Below are 18,143 nucleotides of genomic sequence, written 5' to 3' on the forward strand. Positions count from 1 at the left end.
GAAGTCTCGGTTGGCTCTGAAGCTTCTATCATTTCTATCAGTTCAGATCCAAAATGTTTTCTCTTTTAAAGGACTCCAGTAATCTAATCAAGATTCACCTGGAATGGGTAGAGTCACATCTTCATCTAATCAAAGGTCACACTCACAATTGGACATGTCACATCTCTGTTGAGATAATCCAGTCAAGAGAATCCAATCTGCAGTATTGAATCAGGATTAAAAGAAATGGTTGCTTCCACAAGATTGGTTCAGGATTAAGACATAGCTTTTCTAGGGTACATAATACTTTCAAACCAGTGCACCTCTGTTTATCTATTGTTAAATAATAATTTGACAAATATTGAGGATATGCAGGTAAAAGTGTCTCCTGTATATATCTGAGTCTGACAGTGACAATTTTTTAAACTCCGCTCCAGCTTTTGAAACAGAAATGATAATAATAGCAACTCAAAAATATGTATTCCCAATTCAAAATAAACCACCTAAGACAATATCTATAATCCCTCCTAATTTAGAATCAGTTTCCCCTTTAACTTGGAAACGAACCCAGGTCTCCTGCATGGAAGGTTAGCATTCTACCAGTGAACCACCCATGCACCTCTATTCTTTTCACTTTAAGCTTGGGGAAATTATAATAATTGTTATACAGAGGAATGAAAAAGTATAGAAGCTTATCATTTCTGTGCTGGTTTGTGAGAGTTACACAGTTTAATGTTCACATGTGTTCAAATGAACTTACTCTAGGGGTTGGGAATTTTTTAATTGAACCTGAATTAATTCCAATCATTACTAAATATGTTCTTATTAAATTGAAGCAAGTAGTCTTAATATATTTATAATGATTAGACAAAAGCTCAACAGTATTAGTGGATTTCTGTCTCCATCCAGGGCATAGGATATGTTACCAAACTTACCCATTCACTCATAAATCTTACAAAACTCAGCAAAATTGTAGAAATTAAGGAGCTGGAAACTAAGAGGAGAAGTGGGCTTGTAAAATTGAGGAAGAAGAAATTGGAAATTAGAGTTTTCAAGTGCCTGGAATTGTAGAAAATTGTACTAGAGAAGAAGGAGCAGCTTGTGAGAGTGGGAGAAGCACCACGATTCGTCACAGAGAGAATATGCAAGTCTGGCACAGATCATTGTCTTCAGGGAATAGAATAGAGATAAGATTGGGGATATTAAAGTTTCAGACTATCCATAGTGCAGAGGGCTGGCTGGGCACTGATAGTTTTTAATGACACCCCCTGAAAAACAACCATTTGCACTAGAGTAAAATCTACACCTTAGACCATCCAACAAATAAATTCGAGATATGCAAACTGAAAATGTTCCAGCAGGGGCGGGCCGCGGTGGCTCAGCGGGCAAGAGTGCTTGCCTGCCATGCCGGAGGACCTCGGTTCGATTCCCGGCCCCAGCCCATGTAAAAAACAAACAAACAAACAAAATATAATAAAACAAGAAAATGTTTAAAGATGTTTCCCTTTCTTCCTCCCTTCCTTCCTTCCATCCTTCCTTCCTTCTCTCTGTCTTTCCTTCCCTTCCTCCCTCTCTCTAAAAAAAAAAAAAAAAAAAAAAAAAAAGAAAATGTTCCAGCAGTTTTATTATTGCCTTCTCAAACAAACCTCAAAAATGCTTCCAGGGAGAAAATATTTTTTCAGACTCCCTATGAGGTATCATCCATGAAATATAAGCAAGAAAGCAATCAATAGAAATACATTGAAAAGATATTGATACTGGATTCAGAAAAGACTTTAAAGCAGATACTGGAAATATGTTCCACTATTTTCAGTGATGTCAGTGAATTTGTTAATTTTTTTTAGAAGGAGCAGAAATGATCTGAAAAGGGGAAAGGACTTACCCAAGAGAGGAAGGAAAGGGAACGGTACTGTAGCTTCACTGCAGAAGCAAAACATAGGTCTTTTTTGCAGTTAAAACAAGCAGGAGCTCACATTCAAGCACTTCATGGGCTCTACAAATAAAACTTATTGAGTGTGGTGAAACACTTTCTGAAAGCTGTGGTGGGAGGAAATAAGAAGTAGCTAATTCAAACAGTGTTTATGAAAAGAGTAAAGAGGTAGCGTACAGCATTGTATAAACCAAATTCATGACCCATGTGAACTTCTCATTTAATTTTCTGTAGATTGAAATACATTCCTGAAATATAAATTAACCTGGAATATAACCTGCAAGATATAAATCTACCACTTACAAGGAAACTAGAAACTAGAAACATGGAGAGAGGGTGTGCACCATGTAGAAACCAGTCTTAGGAAAGAAATTCTTCCTCTTTAATTGAACAGAATTTCCATAGATATTACCTTTTCTGGTATGAACTAGTATTTATCATTTAGCCAAGATAAAATGGTCTTCTTTGCATAGTAGGAATGAAGTTATTTTATCATTGTGAATTCTGAAGCACCTTTAAAATGGTTTAGTAGTAACTGGCCCTGTGTGTTTACACATTTGTTAAGCACATTATCTATAAGAATCTGTATCTCATTGTGCTTCTTGTTGGCTTTTTATGAGTCATAGTGACAGAGAAACGTGTGATTATTATTTTATTACCACTTTTATAATCCAGCCAATCATATGCTTTTTCTATAAGCAGACCCTGAATTTTGTTACATTTATAACAACGTCTTTTATAAGAACCCTAACACTATGTAAAATCTAACAGCTTTAAAATGATGGCATTTTAACAGTTTGGCCACTGACTTTACTAAAAATGGGTTTGCAGTAATTTTATGGATGAGCTCATGCTTTATATCTGGTATATTTTTAAAAATTTGCCAAAATAACACAAATATCACTATTTTGGATCAGGAATAAACTAAATATGCCAACTAGAGTCTTTCTTTTCACAGTCTGAGACAATATTCTTTTTAAATGACTTAGTGTATTTATTTGAAACCATGCAGTAGACAGTGTCTTTCCCTTTTAGTGAAATATTTAAATGTTACTATATATTGGCACTGTACTTTGAACCTTTATTATTAATACTTTTTTGATATGGAAAAAAAATAATGATCAAAGGGAATAGAAACCAAAGATATAACGTCATTTTCAGGGGGACGGCAAACCTCCACAACTTCTCAAACCACTTTACTTGTATGTCATTGTCCTGAACTTAGTCACTCACCCACACCTAAGTGCCTGAGATAGCAGGCAGAATGTGTCCAAATATATACTGGAATATTTCATTCCTATTGTGCCTGAGCATATGCCCAGCTAAAAACCCAAGATCCTCTTGAAATGTGAGAGAATAGGAGCACACACCTAAGTGCCTGAGATAGCAGGCAGAATGTGTCCAAATATATACTGGAATATTTCATTTCTATTGTGCCTGAGCATATGCCCAGCTAAAAACCCAAGATCCTCTTGAAATGTGAGAGAATAGGAGCATATATCAGAAGATAGCTTTCATTCTCTCTCACTCACCCATACATGCAAGCCCCACTACTTTCGGGGGCATTTGGGGTTGTCTCAGTTAAGTGTGAAGCAGAATAGCTTTGTCTTCTGTTACCCTTTGGATTTGTATTTCTCATATTCACAACATCTTATTTGTTTGTAAGACAGACACCCATAGTAGATTCTCAGTGACTCTACTATGTCACTGAGAGAATTATTCTACAATAAACTCTTTTAAAAATTAATTGATCAAAGTAAAATATAGAAAAAGTATTTAAACAGATAAAGAAAGTCATTTCATAGTGTCAACTATTCAGAGATAATAATTGTTAGCATTTCAGTATACAGATTTCATATTATTTTATGTTATTTCTTTATAAACATAATAATGTTAGCATAAAAATGAAATTATATTGTACAGACTTTTAAAAATTATCATTTTCAGAATTAATATATCACTACATCTTTTCATTTCATTGTTTGATAGGCTGGTTCTTCTTTTTTATATTTTAAGGTATACTTTATGCAGAATTTTCACAAATTTGGTGAAAAACATTAACTTATATATCTAAGCAGTTCAGCTGAACCAAGCAGCAAAAATGCAAAGAGAACCACAACAAATTATATCATAGCCAAAATTCCAGAAGCCAAAGATAAAAAGAAAAGCATGGAAGCTTCCAAGAGAAAAAAAATGTTCGCATTTGGAGTAAAACATGATGGTTGATATTTTATCATTAAAAATGTTAATCATAAGACAATGGAATAATATCATTAATGTTAAAGAAATGAACAGATGCAGTTCTATATCTGGCAATATGCCTTTAAAAATAAGGACTAAATTAAATCACAGATAAATACAAGCTAAGATTATCTGTCACCAACGTATTTGTGAACTACATGAATCATTAAAGATAAACCTTCAGTTTTAAGAGAAATTCATGGAATGATAATGAAGACCCATAGAAAGCAATAAAGAGCATTAAAATAACAAATATATTCTAATATTCAAATATGTATGTTTTTATTCTCTTTCCTTAAAGTACAAATGACTGTTTTAAACATTAATGATAATATTATATTGTAGAGTGATAAGCCTTAGCACCATCATTTGTGGATATAATAACTTAAAGGAAGAGATGGGCAAATGGTATTTTATATTTTAAGATATTAAAAATATTAAAATGCATATTGTAATCCCAAATGAAAACATTTTAAAATGTAAAGTGTTGAGAGGAGTTAATTGAAGAAAAAAAGAAGAATAAAGTAAAAAAATAAGACATGACAACTTACACAGAAATATCTAAGCCCAGATGATTCTGCTGAGGAATTTTATCAAATGTATGAAGAAAATGATATTAATCTTATGAAACTCTTTCAGAACATAGAATAAGAGGGATGGCATCCTCAGCTTTTTTTTTTTTTTTTTTTTTGCCTAGGCAGGCACCGGGTATCAAACCTGGGTCTCCAGAATGGTAGGCGAAATCTCTGCCTGCTGAGCCACTGTGGCCAACCGTCAGCTATTTTTACTAGGCATCATATACCTGATACCAAAACCATATAAGCAATAACAACAAAAGAAAGCAAAGGACCAGTGGAATCCAATAGTATATAAAACGGTAGTACCTCAAGACTACGTGTGGAACATCACAGAAGTTCAAGGTGAGGAAACACTCTAATACCATTCAAAAGAGCTGACCACATTATGAGAATAAAAGAGGAAAATAAACAACTATCTCAACACAGGCAGTGAAGATATTTGACAAATATCAACACCCAAAGTCTTTGAGCAAACCAGGAAACAAAGGGCATCTACGAAAAACACACAGATAATCTCATACTTAATGGTGAAGACTGAATGCTTCCCTCTAAAATTGAAAACATGAAAAAGTTGTTTGCCTAAACCATTTCTATTCACTATTGAATAGCGCAGTTCCTTGTCAGTATAATAAGCCAAGAAAAGAAGTCATGGTCATTGAAAACTAAATAAACCTGCTTTCATTTGCAAACAGCATTGTGTATGTAAAAATAATCGAAAGAGCTACAAATCAAAAGTAGAGCTAATACATGAGTTTAGCAATAACCAATAACACAAAGTAAAACTTTTAAAATCAAATACATCTCTATCTATTAGCAATATAAGAATGGAAAATAAATTAGAAAAACATAAAAAACTCTGAATAACATTACCTAAAAAAATGTGAGTAATCTTTACACTGAAAATTAAACAGTATTCTGAGGAAATAGAAAATAAAATTCAGAGTTCAGAAATAATACATCCTATCACCTATGCTCAAATTATTCTTCAACAAATTCACTAAGGCAATTTAACAGGGGAGTGAAAAGTGTTTTAACAAATGTTATGGAAACAATTGAATACATGTAATGAGGCCATATTCATATACATGCATATAATATTGATTATATATTATATATTATATGGATAATATATATGCATTTATTTATATCATTACTCAAATTTACACAATTTAAAAAATCAATATTGATCATAGAACTCAATGGAATAGTTAAATCTATAAAACTTTTGAAATAAAATTGCCAGGATAGCCTCATCATCTTGATGACATCAGAGTTTTCTTGGGAAAAAAAACAGAAATAATAACCATAAAAGAATAACTGCTGAATTATACTTTTCCGAAATAAAAATTTCTACTCATTAAGAAAATTAATTGGCAAGTCACAGATGAGGAAAAATATTCACAAAATATATATTTTATAAATTCATATAAAAATGCATAAATAACTTTATAACTCAACAATAAAATCTAAAGAGCTCAACAAAGAGTAGATAAAATGACTGAATAAACACTTCACATAGGAGGATGAATAAATGGCAAATGATAATGACAAAAACAAAATGCCAAAAAAAAATGACAATATTATTAGTCATTAAAAAATTCAAGTTAAAACCACAGTGAGATACTGCTACACACCTATTAGAATGACTAAAATTTAAATGGCAATAACTAAAATTTAAAATTCAACATTTGGCAAAAATGTGGAGCAATGACATTTGTACACATTGTTTGTGGAAATGGTAAGTGATTTATCACTTTGGAAAAAAGTTTTTCAGTTTCTTTAAAAGTAAATATAAACCACTTTAAACCCAGTGATTTCACTCCAACAGAAATATTTTTTTTTATGTATACGAAGTATAGTATAAGCATGTCAACAGTATGTGAACTAATTAGACAAAACCAAACATAAACATCCATCAGCAGGAAAATATTTAGACACATTAAGATATGTTTATATCCAATGAGAGAGTTCAGTAATAAAAAGTGAACTGTTGCTAAATGCAACAATACGGATTGCTCATAATCATTATGTTGAGTGAAATAAACCAAACACAAAAGAGTACACAGTGTATGATTCCATTTGATGAAATTCAAAAACTGACAAAATTAATCCATGATGATAGAAATTGGAGGTGACCTAAGTCAAGAGTGAGTGTAGACTAGAAAGAACAATGTGGAAATGTTTGGGCTGATAGAATTTTTATGTTGGTTACACTAGTGTATGCACTTGCCGGAAATCAACATATATTACAATTAAGTTCTGTACATTCCGTGCATGTAAATTTTACTTTGATAAAATCCCAAGCACACAAACCTTGTTAGAAAAGAAATTGAGATTTTAAGACTTTAGAGTTAGAAATTGAAATTGTTTCCAGAGCCTGGTCTTCTATTCTACAAATTCTGTTTAATTAATCCTATTCGGAAAATCTGAGAACTCAGACTAGTAATGTTCTTATGCTAAAGCTTGGAGAACAGATGGGGATTCTTAGAAGGATGGGAAATAGGGAAGCAGTCTTGCAAAATGTGTTCTGTACTAATGTAAACTTTGTTTGTTAGGGGAGTACCTTTACTGTTAGAAGTGGTATGCCAGCTCAGGATATTTCTATCTTAATTTCATTCAAAATTTGGATGCTGTTGTCTGAATTTTATATCCCATTTATCTATATCAATACCATTTTTAAATGTCTTTGGTAATGATTGGAGGAAAAAGATGTGGGATTGACAGTTTTCTTTAATGTTGATGCTTTAGAAAGTCTAGTTTTCAAATAAAAACTTCGAACTTAAGAGACTGATGTCCAAGAAAATGGTGGGGCAGGGAGCTTCAAACATGCATCTTTTCACAGAAACACTCAAAAATTAATTAGAGATTGTTAGAAGCAACTCTGTCAGAATGCTAAAAAATATTCAACTTTTTGTAGTCCTCAAATGACTGTTCAATCAAGGAAAAGGTAACTTGAAAATAGTGGAAAAACACTGAGGTTATTTTTCTTTCCCATATCTCACATTCCCCTGGCTTGGCAGTGGTATTAAGGGTGGCATTTTATCTTTCCAGTTTGAGACTTTAGTTCCTGGTTCCAAAGGGAGCCAAGAAGACTTCATTCTTAAAGAATTGTGTTTGTTTGTTCTAACCTGTCTGAAGAGTTTACCTGATGCAAATTGCTTGTTTTTTTATGCATCTAACTTAGAATTCACCTGGAGCAGAGAAGTTGTAGCCATTCTTTGAAAATATTGAAAGACAATCAGCAGATACCTGTACAAAAGATTACAGGTGAGGAGTAAAATAGAGAACTAGAGCCTGGGAGGAAAAGCTGAAGATATTCTTTGAGAAAATAGAGCATTCAAAGGTGCTTGTATATACTGGGGAATTTAGAAAGCCATGTACATGCCCAGCACAGGACACATGTTATTAAAAGAACTTGGAAGATCCTAAGCATTTCCTCTAGCTAAACTCTTGGCTCAGTGCAAGCAGGAAGATAAGGTTAAAGCAGAGTTAAAAAAGTGACCTGGCTAAGCATTGAAGGAGTGCTAAAACATGGAGCTATTCAGCAAGGACAAGGAGAGGTGAGTTTCTGATTTTGCTTTGTATTGTCTATTTCTGTTCTCTTACTTTTTTTTTCTTTCTATCTCTCCCCCTCTTTATATTTTTTGGATCCTGGTATGAAAATAATCTCTGTAAAAACACTAACTGACCATTAAGCTAATGTGACAGCTACTTCAGAAACCATACATGACAAAGGATATAGACTTATAAAGTGAGTTTAGTAATGTTTCCTTGCAAACAAACAGCTGCAGCCCAAAACAAGTAATAATATCCAGGTTATCACATTATAATATTGAAATATCTGGTTTTCAACAAAAAATTATAAGGCATGCAAAGAATCACTGCATCGCCTATTCAAGGAACAAATTAACAGAAACTATTCTTGAGGAAGCAGAGACTTTGGATTTACTAGACAAAGAGTTTACATTAAATAAAGTCAAAGTGCTAAAGGAAGTAAGAAAACTAATGTGCAAGCAACTAGATATTATCAATAAGTGAAATGATTGAATTAAATCAGATAGAGCAGCATGAGGGTACCTCAGTGGTAGAATTCTTGCCCACCATGTCAGTGACCCAGGTTTGATTTCTGGTGCCTGGTCATGCCAAAAAATAAACAAATTAAAAAAAAATGTATAGAAACTTCTTGAGGTGAAAAGTACCAAAACTGAAATGAAATGAAAAACTCAATATAAGTATTCAACAGCAGTATTGGACAATTGTTAGAAAGAAAGTGTAAACTTGAAGCTAGTTCAATTGAAATTGTCCAGTCAGAAGAACAAAAAGAAAAAAAAAAGAATGAAGAAAAATAAACAGAGCCTAAAAGATATGCTGGACACCATCACATATGGAAAATTCAGAAGGATAGGGGGAAGAAGAGTAGAGAGAATATTTGAATAAATAATGGCTATAGACTTTCAAAATGTGATAAAAGACACAAATTTACATGTTCAAGAAGCTCAGTGAGACCAAGTAGGAAAAGTACAAAGAAATCCACACCATGACAAATTACAATCAAATTATTAAAACTGCAAAGGCCAAAGGGGAGTAAGGTGATATTTTTAATGTCCTGAGAGGAAAAAAAATGTAAATGAATTCTATATCCAGCAAAAGGCAAACTGGAATTCTCCCTTACAGGTTTCAGATAGAGCATGATCATGGTGACACTTTTATTTCAGACTTCTGGCTTTCAGGAGTTCGAAAAAAAATTGATTGTTTAAGCCATTTAGTTTGTGATACTCTGTTATGGCAGCTCTAGGAAGTTAAGACAGTTTTTAACACCTATTCTAGGAGTAATTCTTCTTTGCCTGTTCTAAATTTTGGTGTTTGCTGGCAATCCTTGGTGCTCCATGGGTTGTAGAAGCATCATCGATAACTATGACTTCTCCATCTTCCCATAGCATTATTCTCTGTCTCTGTTTGTGTGACCAAATCTCTTCTTTTTATAAGGATACTGGTCATATATTCCTCTTATCCATTTAAAAAAAACATTCCAACATGCTTAGTATTTGCAAACTGCAGTGGTACCCCATTCCTGGTAGCAAAACCTGTTTTAGTTTGTCAAAGTTGCTGGAATGCTCTGTACAAGAAATGGAATGGCTTTTCAAAAGGGAATTTTTAAGTTGCGTGCTTACAGTTCTATGGTCATCCAAATTAAGGCACCAATAAGAGGTTACCTTCCCTCAAGAAAGACTAATACTATCTGGAACCCCTGTGGTCTGCTGGGGACTCTTACTTCTAGAAGGCACAAGGTGGTGTCTGCTAGCTTTCTCTCCTCATTTCATAAGGCTTCCCCTGGTGTACCATCCTTCTACATCTCCAAAGACCTCTGACTGTGTACTCTGTTGTTTCTGTTGGTTCTAAAGGTTTTTCCAAAATGGTTCCCTCTTAAAGGGTTCCAGTAAGCCTTTTCAGAGGGAATCTTGTATGGATGAAGTTACATTTCTTTGGAAACCATCTTGTATGGATGGAGACACATTTCCATGAAAACCATCTAGTCAAAAGTTACTACTCACAGTTGAGTGGGTCATATCTCCATGGAAACAATCAACAGATCCCCCCAGTAGTATTGAATGATGATTAAAGGACATGGCTTTTCTGGGGGTACATAGTAAATTCAAATTGGCACTATGTGCTATAGAATATTACTCAGCCATAAAAATGAATGGAAGTAATGTAGTACTGATATGTTCTTCAGTGTTTGTGAATCTTAAAAAATACTAAGCTAAAATGAAACAAAGCAGAAAAAAGGTCACATTTGTATAATTCCACTTATATGAAATATATATTATAGATAAATAAATGGTGACAGAATACAGGTTGGTAGTTGCCAGGGGCTGGGGTGAGGAGAAACAGGGAGCTACTGTTTAAGGGATACCGGGTTTCCTTTTGTAGTGATGAAAATGTCCTAGAAATAGAGATAGTCTTTCACATAACTGTGAATATATGACATGCCACTGAATTTTTCACCTTAAAATAGTTAATTTTTTATAGCAGTTTGACTTCAATAATTCATTTGAATTTATACAACTTATATCATTATATAGGAACAGCAATTTTAATTTTCATTTTATACTCAATATTCAATATATTTTTGGAAATATTTTTATTGTATCAAAATTTCCAAGAAAATAAATTTTGAGCTCCTTATGGAACTAATTTAAAAATGTCTCTATTTATCTAGCTATCTAGAGAGTTTGTGATGTCTATTATCCTAAAATTAAAATTCAGTTTTAACTTTATAAAGTTCAGTTTTATGTTGTCTGTTTTTCTTATGCTGTACAAAGGGAAAAACATGGAGAAATATGTTCAGGACTGTGCAACAGGATTCGGCATTAGAAGAAAACTAATGTTTATCTTCTTCTAGACCTTTTGTATAGTCAATAAATCATTTAATCTACTTTAAATTATTTTGCACAATATTGTCTAACTAATGTGGGCATAAGGTTAAACCTTTTATTGACAAGTAGTAAGCCTCTCATTAAACTTAATCTATTTCACTCCCCCAAGCTCTTCTGCTAGTCGATATCCTCTACTATCTATCCCTGTTTGATGAGATATGGTTTGCCTATGTAACAGTATTGACTCCACTGCTATTAGAAAACAATAATATGCACCTGGAATATTTTGCAGTTACTCTTAAGAAAAACAAATGACACTATTATGCAATTATTTTTTATCTGAAATTTACAACTTTTAAAAATATGAAGGGCTTTTTTTTAGTCTTATAAGTATAGTAACACATTCAAGATGGCACTGCATCTCCTCCTCCCTCTCTCTAGAGAGTGTCCTTGCCCAAACCTTTCTATGATCTAAACACCCTTTCATTTTTAAAATAGTCTCCATTAAGACAATGCATTATAATTTTCATGTATTTATGAATAAATTAGTGTGACTTTGGATATTGACACGTGGAGTGGACCAAACTGAAATATGTAGAAAACCTTTATTGGTTGTATCATCAAAAGTCCAGCCAACGTGGTTTAAAAGAAACTCAGACATCTCAAAATATAAAAGGAATTCTAGTGCTTCTGCTTTTCACATCAAGAAGTAGCCTGGAAAATTTAGTGTACCCAAGAGGGATATATTTTCTAATGACCTCTTTTGAAATAGCAAAGAATATAAGAGAAATAAAAATATATTCCGAGCCATGGAATCAAGAGCCAGAAGAAAATGGTTGGTGAGCCACTCCCAAGGAAGAGAACAAAGGTCTAGTAAAGAATCATTTTCTACCCATAGAATAGCGCAGGGTTTTCCAGACTTGGCACTATCAATATCTGGAGCTGGAAAACTTTTTAAGAGGGGTTGTCCTGCATGTTGCTGCACATTTAGCAATATTCTTATTCACTATATACAATACACCCCTTCAAATTTGACAACAAAAATATGTCTCCAGACATTGCCAAATGTCCTTAGGGAGTAAAATCACCCCAGGTGAAAAACCACTGGAATGAGAGGATTGAGCAGTATTTTGCCAGGAAAATTTTAGAAGTATTAGAGAAGAGCGATTGCTGTATGCTTTCCATTCTCCTGCTATCACGTGCCCATCACAGTACATTTGTACCTGTAGCCACATTGCATGTTTGGAACTGGAGGGGAAGATGAATTGCCTTTTCACTTCATATGTTTTTGGATCAAGAGATTGATACTATTTGATTTCACTTAAATAAAGTAAATGGGTGGGCAAAATATTTATGATGCTACAAATAAGGACAATGATTGCCTATGGAAGATGGGGATTGACTGAAGGACACAAAGAAATTCTGAGGGTGATCAGCATGTTCTCTGTCTTGATTGGCACATTGATTACATTATATATATATATATTTTTTTTTAACTTTTTTATTAGTTAAAAAAATTAACGAACAAAACATTTAGAAATCATTCTGTTCTACATATATAATCAGTAATTCTTAATATCATCACATAGTTGCATATTCATCATTTCTTAGTACATTTTCAAATTGACAACAAAAATATGTCTCCAGACATTGCCAAATGTCCTTAGGGAGTAAAATCACCCTAATGTATATATATCATGTATAATATATATACGTTATATATTTGTTTAGCAAAACTCGTGAGCTAATACACTTAAGAATTGTTTAAATTTGTTAAATTTTATCTCAACTATTTTTTTAAATTATAATGATAAAATTATATGTTTTTTTAAAGTAACAGAAATAATTTTGGGAAAATAAAAATAATTACTATAATATAAAAATGGAATGGGTTGGCAAAAGATTATAGTAAATAAAATCCCAAATAACATGACAGAAATAAGTTCAAATATGTTTGTAATTGCAATAGATATAAACAATTAAATTTCAAGTTAAAAAAAAGATTCATATTGTATAAAATCACAATCCAGCTCTTCTTCTTTCTTTCTTTTATTTTCCTTAACAAGTCAGTTCTAGAGAACTTAGGTGGAGCAGAGCAAGGTAGGTTTTTCTATAGAAGGCCATCTGGTAGGGGTGAAGGAGCCAGAGATTGGTTAAGGATAGAACCCCCAGGAAGTATTGGCCTGGTGTGGAATTTTAGAGACTGAGTGGGAATAAAATGTAGAGAAAGACTGGCATGGATTGTCAGAGCCAAAATAAGATGAAAAGGGTTCCAAAACCCTGAGAAAGCACTTCGTATGTTGTCAGAGCCCTGCAGGATGAGGAAGGAATTCACTAAGATAGTGAATTCACTAAGAATGTAGATTTTGGACTCTACATTCCCACAGTTATGTGAGACACTTATAAATTTTATATTTATGAATATTTCCTGTTGATTCTGTTTCTCTAGAGAACCCTGACTAATACAACTTGGTACCAGGAGTGGTTCTTAAGAAACAGAATCTTAAAAATGAGTTTTGATGAATGGTTTCCTAAGCTGACTGAACTCAAAGACACTAAGGACTCTGATTCCCATAATCAGAATGACATTGCCAATCCATGGAGTGAGTTGGCAAAAGAGATAATCAAAATATCACCATTTGATTCTTCTAATGCTTTGCTTGTATGAAGCCAGGCTCTGGGGGATAATATTTTTGACACCTTTACAGAGTTTTGTGGAAATAGGACTGCAACTACACAACGGAGGTAATAAAGAGTTTTCCTGGAATATAGATCACCTAGGTCATCTTTTAGAACTACCATGCTCTGTGATTAAAATCAATGGAAAACTGCAACAATTCAATGAGGCAGGGCTACCAAGGGCTCTAAAACTTCAGGGATGAAAGTTTGGGTTAACCCACCAGGCAAAGAACCACAGCGAGCTGAAGTGCTTACTGAGGGTAAAGGGAACATGGAATGGGTAGTGGGAGAAGGTAGTGATAAATATGAACTATGACCATGTGATCAGTTACAGAAACGAGGACTGTAATGCTGTTTTGTTCATGTTATACTATTCAAGTTGTAAGATATTAAGTTTAATAATGAATCTTATCCAAAGATGTGTGCCCTATTCTGGAGAGATTTAATGTGTTTCCGGTTATATGCGGGACACTTAAGTATTGTTAGGTGAGAAAAAATGTGTCTTTTATTGTTTTCTATTTAGAAATTAGGTATGGTTTAAGGTGATGAGTATAGCTGCTAAGTTGACAAGGGCTGGACTGTCATGGTCAAGTTTATGTGTCAGCTGGGCCAGGTGGTGATACCTGTTTATCTGATTGAGCAAGTCCTGGCATGACTTTTGCTCTGAGAACATTTCATAGAATTAAATCATGATCACGTCCGCTACATCCACAGCTGATTCCATTTGTAATCAACCAAGGGGAGTGTCTTCTTTAATGAGTGATGCTTAATCTAATCACTGGAAGCCTTTTAGGGAGGATTCAGAAGAGACAGTTTCTCTTCCTGCTTCAGCTGGTAAGCCTCTCCTGTGGAGTTCATCCAGACCCTCCATTGGAATCGTTAGCTTCACAACCTGCACTACGGATTTTGGACTCTATGTTCCCATGGTTACATGAGACACTTTTATATATATTTTTTATATTTACGAATATTTCCTGTTGATTCTGTTTCTCTAGAGAAACCTAACTAATACATGCATGATATATTTAATTTTGTGCAATTATACCTTTCAATCTTTTTCTGGCTCTTTCATATATAGTCAGCTAATAGTTTTATGACTTTAATATAGACACATATCCACCATGCAGAAATATGAAATTGAAATCATCAAATGATGTTGTTAAATATTTTAACATCAATCCGTATGAGAAAGTTGCTTCTTGTGTTAGGAAAACTTTATTTTGTACCTTTGCAAGTGTTTAGTTTTCTTATTTGTTTTTAAACTGGAACCGGTACTTTATTTTAACAAATGATTTTTTAGCGTCTGTCAAGATGACAGATAGCATGGAAAACACTGAGCTTAAAGAATAAGAAGATATTCCTGGAAGCAAAAAAATAAAGACATGAGCCCCCTGATTTAGTCTGCCTGAAAATAAATAAATTTCTTAGTTTCTTTACATCCTCCCTACAATGGGATTTGCATGCAGGTATCTTATTCTACAACTCATGCAATGCAATTAATCATTATTGAAAATGGCCTAAGCTCTGGAACAGAGACCTGGAGAGGCCCTAATTGGCCTGGTAGTAATCTTTTAGTTGATGGATTGTGCAAGAATCTAAGTAATCCCAGGGACCCTGCAAGGACAGCAGACATGAGGCAGGACAGTGGTGTGCATCAACTACTTACCAAATGTATTTTTAAATAAGTTTAATATCAGACTTTATATATAAATAAATAATTAATGCAGCATTTGTAATAGTGTTCATACATGAACAATTAAATCACTAATAACTAAGTGGAATTAATATGAACCAGACACTGCTCTTAATGAATTATCCTTTCACCATCACCTTTATTGAATCTTCACATTTTTTCAGTTGCCATCCCATCTGATTGAGATTTATCTTATTAATTTCTCCACAGATATCTAAAATGAATTTTAAATTATCATATTTTGTCTTTGATATATATACATATATTTACAAGTCACAGGTTGAGTATAATCTCATTTATTAATTATATGTACTTTATTAATTATATTTAATAATAAATAATTATCATTGAGAATATCACTAACATTAAAATTGTGAATGTTTGCCTCAGAGGTTCTCAATTAGGGGCAGTACAATTGCAGTATGCTACATTTGGAAATATATGGGAACATTTGTGATTTTCACAGTGATTGAAAGATGCTACTCATATTAAGTGGAGGTCAGGGTATGTGAACCTGTTGCAATACATAGCCCCACAAGGAAGCCTTGTCAAATTCAAATGAAAAGAATGCTCCCTTTGAAATCTACTGACCCGTTGTTCTATGGGCTATGCAAAGATTCAAATGAAGGAATGTAACCTATTGAAAGACAGATCGTAGTGTCATGTAAGGGTATGACATTTGAGCAACTAATCAAATTATATTAGTTTTCTCTCAATGAAAAGTTATACTTGTATATAAGAAAGGGCAGTTTATAAATTATAATGGCATAATGCACTAAACATGTAGAAAAAACAAATCTGAATCTCTAAGTTACATCATAATCACAAATGGATTTTTATGCATTATATTTTCTGTACTACTAGGGTATCATGAATTCAAGCGTCCTAATTTTTGTGAGATGAATTTTTGCAAACAGTTTTTTTTCTACTTTCTCTACTTTGGGGGATTGATCACTCTGTTTTCTTGAAATGATCTGAGGAGTTTTTTCCTAGATTCTAGTGACTCCCTATTAGTATTAGATTCATTGTACTAAGTACCAGAAAACAAGTTCTTTCTTGCAGGTTTTTGAATTTACGTATATTCCAGAATTTCACCCCAAACTTCTATATGCATCCCTGCTTCCTTTATGAATCTGTAGATTTCAACTCTTCTCAATATTTCTGGTTCTGAATTCCTTTGTTTCTTGTACTGATGTGCTCTCTCTTTGACATTATATTAATATTAAGGTTTGTGTGTAAGTGCGTGTGATTCCTGCATCAGCTCAGCTCATGTTGATAAGTAGTCAACTAATGTAAACTGTTTCCTACATTGTTCCTGTAATTTCTATTCATTGGAAATATGAAAGGGAGGTTGGAGAGTGTCCTAAGTATCAATCTCAAAGTATTCTATTAGTTTTGGTCATTTATTTGGGTAAAGGTAACAATTTAAAATTGTTTTAAAAAAACTTAAAATTGAGAGCATTGTTATCTGTTGATTATTTATGAGAATTGTAAAAATATTATTCTTAGGCTATTTTAGTGAAGTAACAACTCACCTCAGCTTACTGAATACCTGTGTTTTCTAGAAATAATGGTTGAGAATCACTGTATAGCATTTTATAGTTTATAAGCCCTTTATCTATAGTCTCTTTTGTTCTTCACAATAATCTGTTTACATAAGTATTATTCCTTAAAATTTCAACTATAATAAAGAGTGGCATAAAAGAAAATGGCTTATCATAGCCTGTGCTCCCAATAAGCAGCAAAGTAATCATTCAGACCTGGGAGGTTTCCTGAAACTAAAGACCATATCTTTCCCCTGTAACACACTACTTCCCAGAGAAATCACTCTGCAGGATGGCTTTTCCCTCTTTTCTTCCTTCCTCCCTCCCTCCCTCCCTCCTTCCCTCCCTCCCTTCCTACCCCCCTCCCTCCCTTCCTTCCTTCCTTCCTTCCTTCCTTCCTTCCTTCCTTTCTTTCTCTTTCCTTTCCTTCCCTTCTTTTTCGTAATCTTAATTTGGGAAACTTTCCTTTCTAGGAAATTAAATGGCTTTCTACTTCATGCAGAATAGAAGTAAAGTTTACTGAACTAGCCATAAATTACTAACTAGCTTTAATGCCCTGAGATTTAACTGAGTATTTAATGAGTACAGCTTGGATCCATTCAATATAACATTGAAAAGACCACATTTTCAGTCTTCTTCAGTCAATATGCATAACACAAAAATATTATCTGAATGGATTTAGTTTATTTTCTGTTTAGTAGATGTCCTTTCAGCATTATACAGGCAAATGCTGTATCTTTCTTCTCGATTTCTAGTCTTCAGTGTAGGGAATGCTTTAATTTTTCAAAAGAGAAAATGCCTGTTCAAATAAAAAAGTCACTACACATAATTTTTAAGGTATAAAAGAAGAGCAAATTTTAAAAGACTAAACTGTTCCTTTCTGGATAAATATCTGATAGTTCATTTCTGTGGTTGGTTATTGATACAAAACATGATTAGATCTAATGCTCTATTGTTGTATCACAGTCTTAGGTAGAGTTAATGGTATCGTTAGCTTGAACCTACCTTTCTTTCCCTACTTATTTTCAAAGCTGCAGTGTGAGCTGTGAGTGTGCCCTCAGTCAATACAGTAACTCCCATCTGAACAAACATTAAATTGGACTTATGAATGGCAGTATTTTA

General features: G+C 33.4%; 1 long non-coding RNA gene across 5 annotated transcripts in view; it reads left to right on the forward strand.

Moving 5' to 3' along the window:
• The window catches only part of LOC143648551 (uncharacterized), a 100,911-nt gene that overhangs the window by 67,441 nt on the left and 15,327 nt on the right, over positions 1 to 18,143 (forward strand). For 3 of the 5 annotated variants that reach the window (XR_013158619.1, XR_013158617.1, XR_013158618.1), the window contains exons 2-3: positions 4,848 to 5,070; positions 7,913 to 8,288. The exons of the other annotated variants lie outside the window; for them this stretch is intronic. This is a non-coding gene — a long non-coding RNA (uncharacterized LOC143648551). The remainder of the gene's footprint in view (positions 1 to 4,847; positions 5,071 to 7,912; positions 8,289 to 18,143) is intronic. 5 annotated transcript variants of the gene reach the window in all.

The sequence above is a fragment of the Tamandua tetradactyla genome, chromosome 10, assembly GCF_023851605.1.
Source record: "Tamandua tetradactyla isolate mTamTet1 chromosome 10, mTamTet1.pri, whole genome shotgun sequence".
Taxonomy (NCBI): domain Eukaryota; kingdom Metazoa; phylum Chordata; class Mammalia; order Pilosa; family Myrmecophagidae; genus Tamandua; species Tamandua tetradactyla.